We start from the raw sequence: 9,590 nt of genomic DNA, 5'->3' as shown, positions 1-9,590 counted from the left end.
ATAATACTTCACTCTACCAAAAGTTACCATCCAGAGATACCCTGGTAGAACCCTGGGAGAGTGGGTTTTCCTGAAAGGGGATTGACAAATGGTCTGAAGAGGCACCTAGAAGCAGCTACTTCATACCAGAACAATGATCCATGCATTTCCTAAGACTTTGAGCCAGGTACATTGTGTAAGTCACAGGACACTTGCTTCTCCGAGGCCTGGCCAGCAGTGGTCAGGTCATCTCATATTTAAACTGTATATTGAACATGCCATGGTTTTTAAAAGAAGCAAAACTTCCAGTTGAATAGTCATCAGTGACTTTAGATTAGATGTAACTAATTGCCAAAAGGGTCCCACGACATGGATACACTGAACAGCTTTTTTGCTTCTCACCCAGTGTCCAGCAATCAATGAAGGGGTCACTCCCAATAGGAACAGAGAAGGGAAATGGGAGTGAGAAGAGTGAAGTGTAAGAAACAGAGGATGGAGAGATGGGGTAAAGAACCGTGGGGACAGCTCTGATGCCTGCACTTCAATAATTTGGTCTTTTGCCAACCACAAATTCCCTGGAGACAGGGGAGACTTGTTAACAAACTAATGCCTCTCGCTGAAACACACACATATACACCTCTACCTGAGCAACATTTTAAATCATGGTTCCATCTGTAAAAATTCAATCTTTTCATGCCAGACAAAAAGATTCTCAAAATAGCTTAAGACCCCAAATCTGTTCAATACCAAGTTTAATCATATTGCCTGATACCTTGATATGAAATATAAGATGGTTGGATGGGGCTCAGCGACATTCTTACTTGTTCAGCACACTTAGAATTTTGTTGTTTAGCGTTGCTTCTTGACTCCATAGCTTTCTTCCAGGCTTAATTTCCTTCCTGCTCCAGAAGTTCAAAAGCAGAGAGCTATGAGTAGTAACAATTACTTTTTAGGATGCCTGAGATTTTTTTATTGACCAACCCAACAGTTACAGTTTTAGGTAAAAGTTGATTTTTCTTTTCCTCTGCACCTTAAAGATGTTTCTTCGTTTTGTGGCACCCATTGCTACTGAACAGAATTGTTTTATCAGGCTAAATACCATTCCTTTATAAGCAATATGATTTTTCTCTCAATTGGATTTAAAGTTTTCTTTCTTTCTTTTTTTTTTTTTTTAAATTTTCTGAGCCATGCTCTCCCCCGCCGCCATGGCTGCGCCACCTTCGCGGACACCCCGAGCCCTGAACTGCCCGCGAGTCCCACCCACACCTCGCAACAGCCTGGAGCCCAGGGAGCCGCCTAGCATCACCCAGCACGAGCCGCCACGGCCCCAGCCTCTCAGCCGGCGCTCTAAAGTTTTCTTTAAATATGACTATGCAACAGCTCCTTTTTCATAAAATCCTTCAGACTTGGACTTCTGATCTATCTTAAATCATGAAAACTACTTAGCCATGATCAATTTTTTAAAATATCTTCATTTCCTTTATTTTTTTGCTTTTCTTTTTTAAAAAAACTAATTTATTTATTTTACTTGGAGGCTAATTACTTTACAATATTGTATTGGTTTTGCCATACATTGACATGAATCAGCCACGGGTGCACATGTGTCCCCCATCCTGAACCCCCCTCCCCCCACCCTCCCCATCCCATCCCTCAGGGTCATCCCAGTGCACCAGCCCTGAGCACCCTGCCTCATGCATCAAACCTGGACTGGTGATCTATTTCACATATGATAATATACATGTTTCAGTGCTATTCTCTCTTTTTTGGCTCTCTGCTAGACATCTGACAGAGATTCTCAAACATGTATCCCATTCAAGTTCTCCATTTCTTGATGTTTCTGTGTTGCATTCAGAGTGATTTTCTCAGGTCTGTCTTCCAATTCATTAGTTTCATCTTCAATGAGTATGTGTCTGTGTGTGCTAAGTTGCTTCAGACGTGTCTGACTCTGTGCAACCCTATGAACTGTAGCCCGCCAGGCCCCTCTGTCCATGGGATTTCCCAGGCAAGAATACTGGAGTGGGTTGCCATTTCCTCCTCCAAGGGATCTTCCCAACCCAGAAATTGAATCTAATGTCTCCTGCATTGGCAGGCGGGTTCTTTACCACCAGTGTCACCTGGGAAATCCCTCAGTGAGTACAGTCTTTGGTTAATACATTATTGACCCTTTTGGTAGCAATTTTATTAAAATATAAATATCATATGGCACACCATTCACTTCAACTGTACAATTCAATGGTTTTTAGCATATTCTCAGAATTGTGAGAATATCATCACAATAAATTTTAGAACATTTTCATCACTCCAAAAGAAACTCTATTCTCTTTAGGTGTCACTTCCCAAACACTCCCAGCCCTAGATAACAACTGATACACTTCTGTACCTATGGATTTGCCTCTTCTGGACATTTTATATCACTCAAACAATATGTGGCCTCTTGTGAATGGCTTTTTTCATTTAGTGTTTCAAGCTTCGTCTATGTTGCAGCATGTGCCAATATTTCATTCCTTTTTATTGCCAAATAATATTTCCTTGTATGACTATACCACTTATTATTAAAGTTGGTGGGTATTTGGATTATTTCTACTCTTTGACTATTATGAAGAATGCCGCTGTAATCTTTCACATACAACATATTTTGGTGGACATGTGTTTTCTTGGGTGTAGGGATGGAATTGTTGGGTAATAGAATGACTTGAGGGCTTCCCAGGTGACACAGTGGTAAAGAATCCACCTGCCAATGCCAGAGATGCAAGTTCGATCCCTGGGTTGGGAAGATCCCCTGGAGTAGGAAATGGTAACCCACTCTACTATCCTTGCCTGGGAAATTTCAAGGAGAGAGGAGCTTGGCGGGCTACAGTCCATAGAGTCACAAAGAGTCAGACATGACTGAGCATGCACACAGGCAGGGGGACAGTATGTTTACCTTTTGAGGAGTTTCCAGGTTGTTTTCCAAAGTGTCCTATTTTACATTCCTAATAGCAGTGAGAAAAGGCAGAGGAACCAGAGATCAAATTGCCAATATCCGCTGGATTATCGAAAAAGCAAGAGAGTTCCAGAAAAGCATCTATTTCTGCTTTATTGACTATGCCAAAGCCTTTGACTGGGTGGATCACAATAAACTGTGGAAAATTCTGAAAGAGATGGGAATACCAGACCACCTGACCTGCCTCTTGAGAAACCTATATGCAGGTCAGGAAGCAACAGTTAGAACTGGACATGGAACAACAGACTGGTTCCAAATAGGAAAAGGAGTACGTCAAGGCTGTATGTTGTCACTCTGTTTATTTAACTTATATGCAGAGTACATCATGAGAAATGCTGGACTGGAAGAAACACAAGCTGGAATCAAGATTGCTGGGAGAAATATCAGTAACCTCAGATATGCAGATGACACCACCCTTATGGCAGAAAGTGAAGAGGAATTAAAAAGCCTCTTGATGAAAGTGAAAGAGGGGAGTGAAAAAGTTGGCTTAAAGCTCAACATTCAGAAAACTAAAATCATGGCATCTGGTCCCATCACTTCATGGCAGATAGATGGGGATACAGTGGAAATGGTGTCAGACTTTATTTTTCGGGGCTGTAAAATCACTGCAGATGGTGATTGCAGCCATGAAATGAAAAGATGCTTACTCCTTGGAAGGAAAGTTATGACCAACCTAGATAGCATATTGAAAAGCAGAGACATTACTTTGCCAACAAAGGTCCGTCTCGTCAAGGCTATGGTTTTTCCACTGCTGGATCATGGAAAAAGCAAGAGAGTTCCAGAAAACCATCTATTTTTGTTTTATTGACTATGCCAAAGGCTTTGACTGTGTAGATCATAATAAATTGTGGAAAATTCTGAAAGAGATGGGAATACCAGACCACATGACCTGCCTCTTGAGAAATTTGTATGCAGGTCAGGAAGCAACAGTTAGAACTGGACATGGAACAACAGACTGGTTCCAAATAGGAAAAGGAGTACGTCAAGGCTGTATATTGTCACTCTGTTTATTTAACTTATATGCAGAGTACATCATGAGAAACGCTGGACTGGAAGAAACACAAGCTGGAATCAAGATTGCCAGGAGAAATATCAATAACCTCAGATATGCAGATGACACCATCCTTATGGCAGAAAGTGAAGAGGAACTAGAAAGCCTCTTGATGAAAGTGAAAGTGGAGAGTGAAAAACGAAGATCATGGCATCCGGTCCCATCACTTCATGGGAAATAGATGGGGAAACAGTGGAAACAGTGTCAGACTTTATTTTTCTGGGCTCCAAAATCACTGCAGATGGTGACTGCAGCCATGAAATTAAAAGACGCTTACTCCTTGGAAGAAAAGTTATGACCAACCTAGATAGCATATTCAAAAGCAGAGACATTACTTTGCCAACAAAGGTTCATCTAGTCAAGGCTATGGTTTTTCCTGTGGTCATGTATAGATGTGAGAGTTGGACTGTGAAGAAGGCTGAGTGCTGAAGAATTGATGCTTTTGAACTGTGGTGTTGGAGAAGACTCTTGAGAGTCCCTTGGACTGCAAGGAGATCCAACCAGTCCATTCTGAAGGAGATTAGCCCTTCAGATCAGCCCTTCAGGGATTTCTTTGGAAGGAATGATGCTAAAGCTGAAACTCCAGTACTTTGGCCACCTGATGCAAAGAGTTGACTCATTGGAAAAGACCCTGATGCTGGGAGGGATTGGGGGCAGGAGGAGAAGGGGATGACAGAGGATGAGATGGCTGGATGGCATCACCGACTCGATGGACGTGAGTCTGAGTGAACTCTAGGAGTTGGTGATGGACAGGGAGGCCTGGCGTGCTGTGATTCATGGGGTTGCAAAGAGTCGGACACAACTGAGCGACTGAACTGAACTGAATAGCAGTGTATGAGGGTTCTAATTTCTCCACTTCCTCTCCAGTGCTTGTTCTTCATGAGTTCGTATCATCCTTGCACAGGGGTAATGCTGATCTCCTCTGTAACATTCCAATTTTAGTACACGTGCCACCCAAGCAAGAACTTATACATCTTTCTATTATACATACATGAAATGATCGGAGAAGGCAATGGCACCCACTCCAGTACTCTTGCCTGGAAAATCCCATGGACGGAAGGGCCTGGTGGGCTGCAGTCCATGGGGTCACTAGGAGTTGGACACGACTGAGCAACTTCACTTTATTTTTTCACTTTCATGCATTGAAAAAGGAAATGGCCACCCACTCCAGTGTTCTTGCCTGGAGAATCCCAGGGACGGGGGAACCCGGTGGGCTGCTGTCTATGGGGTCGCACAGAGTCAGACACGACTGAAGCGACTTAGCAGCAGCATATGAAGTGATATCCCATTATGGTTTTGATTTACCATTTGTATACCTTTTTTGGAGACATGTCTGTTCAGATCCTTTCTGATTTTTTAATTAGTTTGTCTTTTTATTTTTGAGTTCTGAGAGTCCTTTATATACTCTAGATACAAGTCCCTTATTAGATGTATGATTTGCAAATATTTTCTCCTATTCAGTGGGCTGTCCTTCCACTTTCTTGATTATGTTCCTTGCAGTACAAAAGTGTTAGTTTTGATAAAGTCCAATTAGTCAATTTTTTTCTTTTGTTTCTTATACTTTTGTTTTTATATTTTAAAAAACCACTGCCAAATTCCAGGTAACAGATCTATGCCCATGTTTTCTTCTAAGAGTGCCATAATTTCAGCTCTTACATTTAGGTCTGTGATGCACTTTTACTTAATTTTTGTATATGATGTAAGATATAGGTCCAACTTTATTTTTCTTTTTGCATGCAGATATTCAGTTGCCCCAGTCTCATTTATTGAAAAGATTATTCTTTCCCCCATTTAATTTTTTTGGTACATGTGTCAAAACTCAACTGCCTATAAATGGAGGGTTTATTTATAAACCCTGGACTCTCAGTTCACTCCCCTGACCCAGACGTGTGTCCTTCTGCCAGTGCCACACTGTCTGGATTACTGTAGCTTTACAGTCAGTTTTGAAGTTAGGAAATTTAAGCCCTCCAACTTACAGCTTTGTTCTTTTCCAAGATCATTTTGACTCTTTCAGTTTCCTTGAATCCCCATATGAATTTTAGAACAGCTTGTCAATTTTTGCAAAGAAACCAAGTCTGAGATTGATAAGGATTACTTTGAATTAGATCAATTGAGGGAGAAGAATTCAATCTGTAGATCAACTGTTAGACGATGACACATGCACAGAAAATGTCCTTTTATTTATTAAAGTCCTCATTAATCATTTTCAACAATGTTTTAAAGATTACTGAGTGTAAGTTTCACACTTTTGTAAAACCTATCCTAAGTATTTTATTCTTTTTAAGCTATTGTAAAAAAAAAGTCTGAATTTCATTTTAAGATTACTCATTGCTAGTGTACAGAACTATAATTAGTCATTTTAAATTGAGGTACATAGATTTATAATATCATATATTAGTTTCATGTGTACAACATGGTGACTCAAAATTTTCATAGATGATACTCCAATCAATTTTATTATAAAAATATTGGCTATACTCCCTGTGGTGTACAATACATCCTTACAAGTCATTTTATACATAGTAGTTTGTACTTAGTCCCCTGCCCCTGTCTACAATTGATTTTTGTATATTAATATTATAACCTATATTTTTTCTGAACTTCTACTAGTTTTTAGTGGATTGCTTCAGTTCAGTTCAGTTCAGTCGCTGTTGTGTCTGACTCTTTGTGACCCCATGAATCACAGCACGCCAGGCCTCCCTGTCCATCACCAACTCCCAGAGTCCACCCAAACTTATGTCCATCGAGTCAATGATGCCATCCAGCCATCCCATCCTCTGTCGTCCCCTTCTCCTCCTGCCCCCAGTCCCTCCCAGCATCAGGGTCTTTTCCAATGAGTCAACTCTTTGCATCAGGTGGCCAAAGTATTGGAGTTTCAGCCTCAGCATCAGTCCTTCCAATGAACACCCAGGACTGATCTCCTTTAGGATGGACTGGTTGGATTGCTTAGGATTTTCTAAATACAAAATCATGACATCTGTGAATAGAAACAGTTTTACTTCTTGTTTTCCAACCTTGAAATAGTTTTACTTCTTGTTTTCCAATCTTGAAGACTTTCATTTCACTTTCTTGGTTAAATCCACTGACTAGAATCTCTAGCACAATGTAGACTAGAAGTGATGAGAACAAACATCTTCGTCTTGTTCCTGACTTCAGGGGGAAAGTTTTCAGTCTTTCATCAGCACGTGTGATATTAGCTGTGGACTTGATACCCTTTATTGGATTGAGAAAGTTCCCCTCTATTCCTAATTTTTAAAGTGACTTTATCATGAAAGGGTATTGGATTATTTCAAATAGGTTTGCTGCATCTATTCAGATATCCCTGAGTCGGGAAGATCTCCTGGAGAAGGGAATGGCAATCCACTCCAGTATTCTTGCCTGGAAAATTCCATGGACAGAGGATCCTGGTGGGCTACAGTCCATAGGGTCACAAAGAGTCAGAAATGACTGAGTGACTAACACTTTCTCTTTTCACTATTCAGATGATAATGTGAGATTTTGTTCTTTATTATTACATATTGGGCTCCCCAGGTGGCTCAGTGGTAAAGAATTCACCCACCAATGCAGGAGATGTGGGTTCGATCCCTGGGCCAAAAAGATCCCCTGGAGGAGGAAATGGTTACTCACTCCAGTAGTCTTGCCTAGAAAAATCCCATGGACAGAGAAGCCTGGTGGACTCCCATGAGATCACAAAGAGTCAGATACAACTGAGCATACAGCACATAAACACACACACATTACACAGATTTTCAGATGTAAAAACTAACTTTGCATTAATTCCACTTGGTCATGGTGTATATATATAATTCTTTTAATATGTTCCCATATCTGGTTGGCTATACTTTGTTTAAGATTGTATCTATATTCATAAAAATATTGGCCCATAGTTTTCCTTTCTTGTCATGTCCTTGTCTGGATTTTGCATCAGCATAAAAGTGATCCCATAAAATGAGTTGAAATTGTTCACTCCTCTTCTGTTTTTTGGAAGAATTCATGGAGAAGTGGTATTAATTCTTTAAATGTTTTATTAAATTAACCAGTAAAACTTCCAGGCCTAGACTTTTCTTTGTGCATAGTTTTGGCTAAATTTACTTTTTGTTACAGGTCTATTCAGATTTTGTATTTTTTATTGAGTCAGTTTTGGTAGTCTGTATCTTTGTAGTAATTGGTCTGTTTAATCTAATTAATCCAATTATAGGCATACAATTGTCCATATTACTTCTGTTTAATCCTTTTTTATTTCTGTAAAGTTGATAGTGATGTCCACTTTCATTTCTAATTTTAATAGGTTGAGTCCTCTCTTTTTTCCTTGTTTAGTCTAGGCAACATAGAACCCTTGGTTGCTTAACACTGGCTGTCACAGTGGCAGAATTTAACCCATTCAAATGAAACACTACAACCACTCAACTTGTGCTCTGATAGTTGCATTTGGCTTGGCAATCTTGTCCCAGGATTCTGAGGATACTGTCAATGACCAAGTTAAACTGGAATTACAGTAATTTGGTCTTATTAATATAGTGAACATTCATTCATTGTTCAGAAGCTTTGGTGAGCACCATGGTTCCTAAACTCTGTTCTAAATCACTTCAGAGTACCACAAAAAATTCACAAGAGCCCTGCAAGATATTTTAAAATTTCTAGGGAAACATAGCAGTATTTCTTACACAAACTATTACTAACAAGTTGTGCGGATATAAATATTTAATAAATAAGATGGTTAAGACATTTTTTTGGCTTATAAATACTATGAAAAAATTATCAAATCACTGTGACTTGAGAAAATTTTGCAACCTCTGGACTATTTATTTTTGTTTTTCCCCACAGCCTTATTAAGGATAATTGCATGGGTTTTATTAAACTTTTTGAAATATTAAAAAGAGTTCCAAGAACCTTTCTAACCTCATGAGCCACAAGTTGGTAACTGATAGATGAAGGTGTCTCTAAAATCACATGAATAGGACAAAACTGTGTATTATTTGTAAGTACATGCTCCATGGTGATATCATTATGGTGATATAATACCTCTTGCTCTTGCTCACATTTCCCAAAGATATTTTTCTAGAGGTAGAGAAGGAGCAAAAGAGGCAATTAACTTACTGTGTTGCATTTGGGGAACACTTCATCTATTATACAAAAATTGATTTAGGATATACCGTGTGCCAGACATGGTGAACAAAACAAAGACGCCCTGACTAATATTCTAAAATCTAAACACTTAATGTAATAAGAGTGAGGTATGGTGCTTTAAAAAAGATGGTCAGGAAAGGGGTCAGATATGGGACACTTAAGTAAATATGTGAATGAAGAGACAGAGAGCAATGCAGATAATTGGAGAGGGTTCCAGGGCTTCCTAGGTGGCTCAGTGGTAAAGAATTCACCGGCCAGTACAGGAAATGCAAGAGATGCTGGTTTGATCCCTGAGTTGGGAAGATCCCCTGGAGGAGGAAATAGCAACCCACTCTAGTACTCTTGCCTGGAGAATCCAATGGACAGAGAAGTCTGGTGGGCTACAGTTCAATGGGTCACAAAAAGTCAGACACAACTGAGCACACAGCGTCAAGCAGAGGTTTCCAGCAG

General features: G+C 39.8%; 1 non-coding gene across 1 annotated transcript; it reads right to left on the bottom strand.

Annotated features, from left to right (window-relative positions):
- Positions 1–4,874: 4,874 nt before the first annotated feature.
- On the bottom strand, positions 4,875–4,979 carry LOC139182828 (U6 spliceosomal RNA). The gene has a single exon (XR_011566400.1). It is a non-coding gene; the product is annotated as a U6 spliceosomal RNA (small nuclear RNA).
- Between the last annotated feature and the right edge of the window lie 4,611 nt (positions 4,980–9,590).

This window comes from Bos indicus, chromosome 4 (assembly GCF_029378745.1).
Source record: "Bos indicus isolate NIAB-ARS_2022 breed Sahiwal x Tharparkar chromosome 4, NIAB-ARS_B.indTharparkar_mat_pri_1.0, whole genome shotgun sequence".
NCBI classification, from domain to species: Eukaryota; Metazoa; Chordata; class Mammalia; order Artiodactyla; family Bovidae; genus Bos; species Bos indicus.
This window is presented reverse-complemented; position numbering and strand designations above follow the sequence as displayed.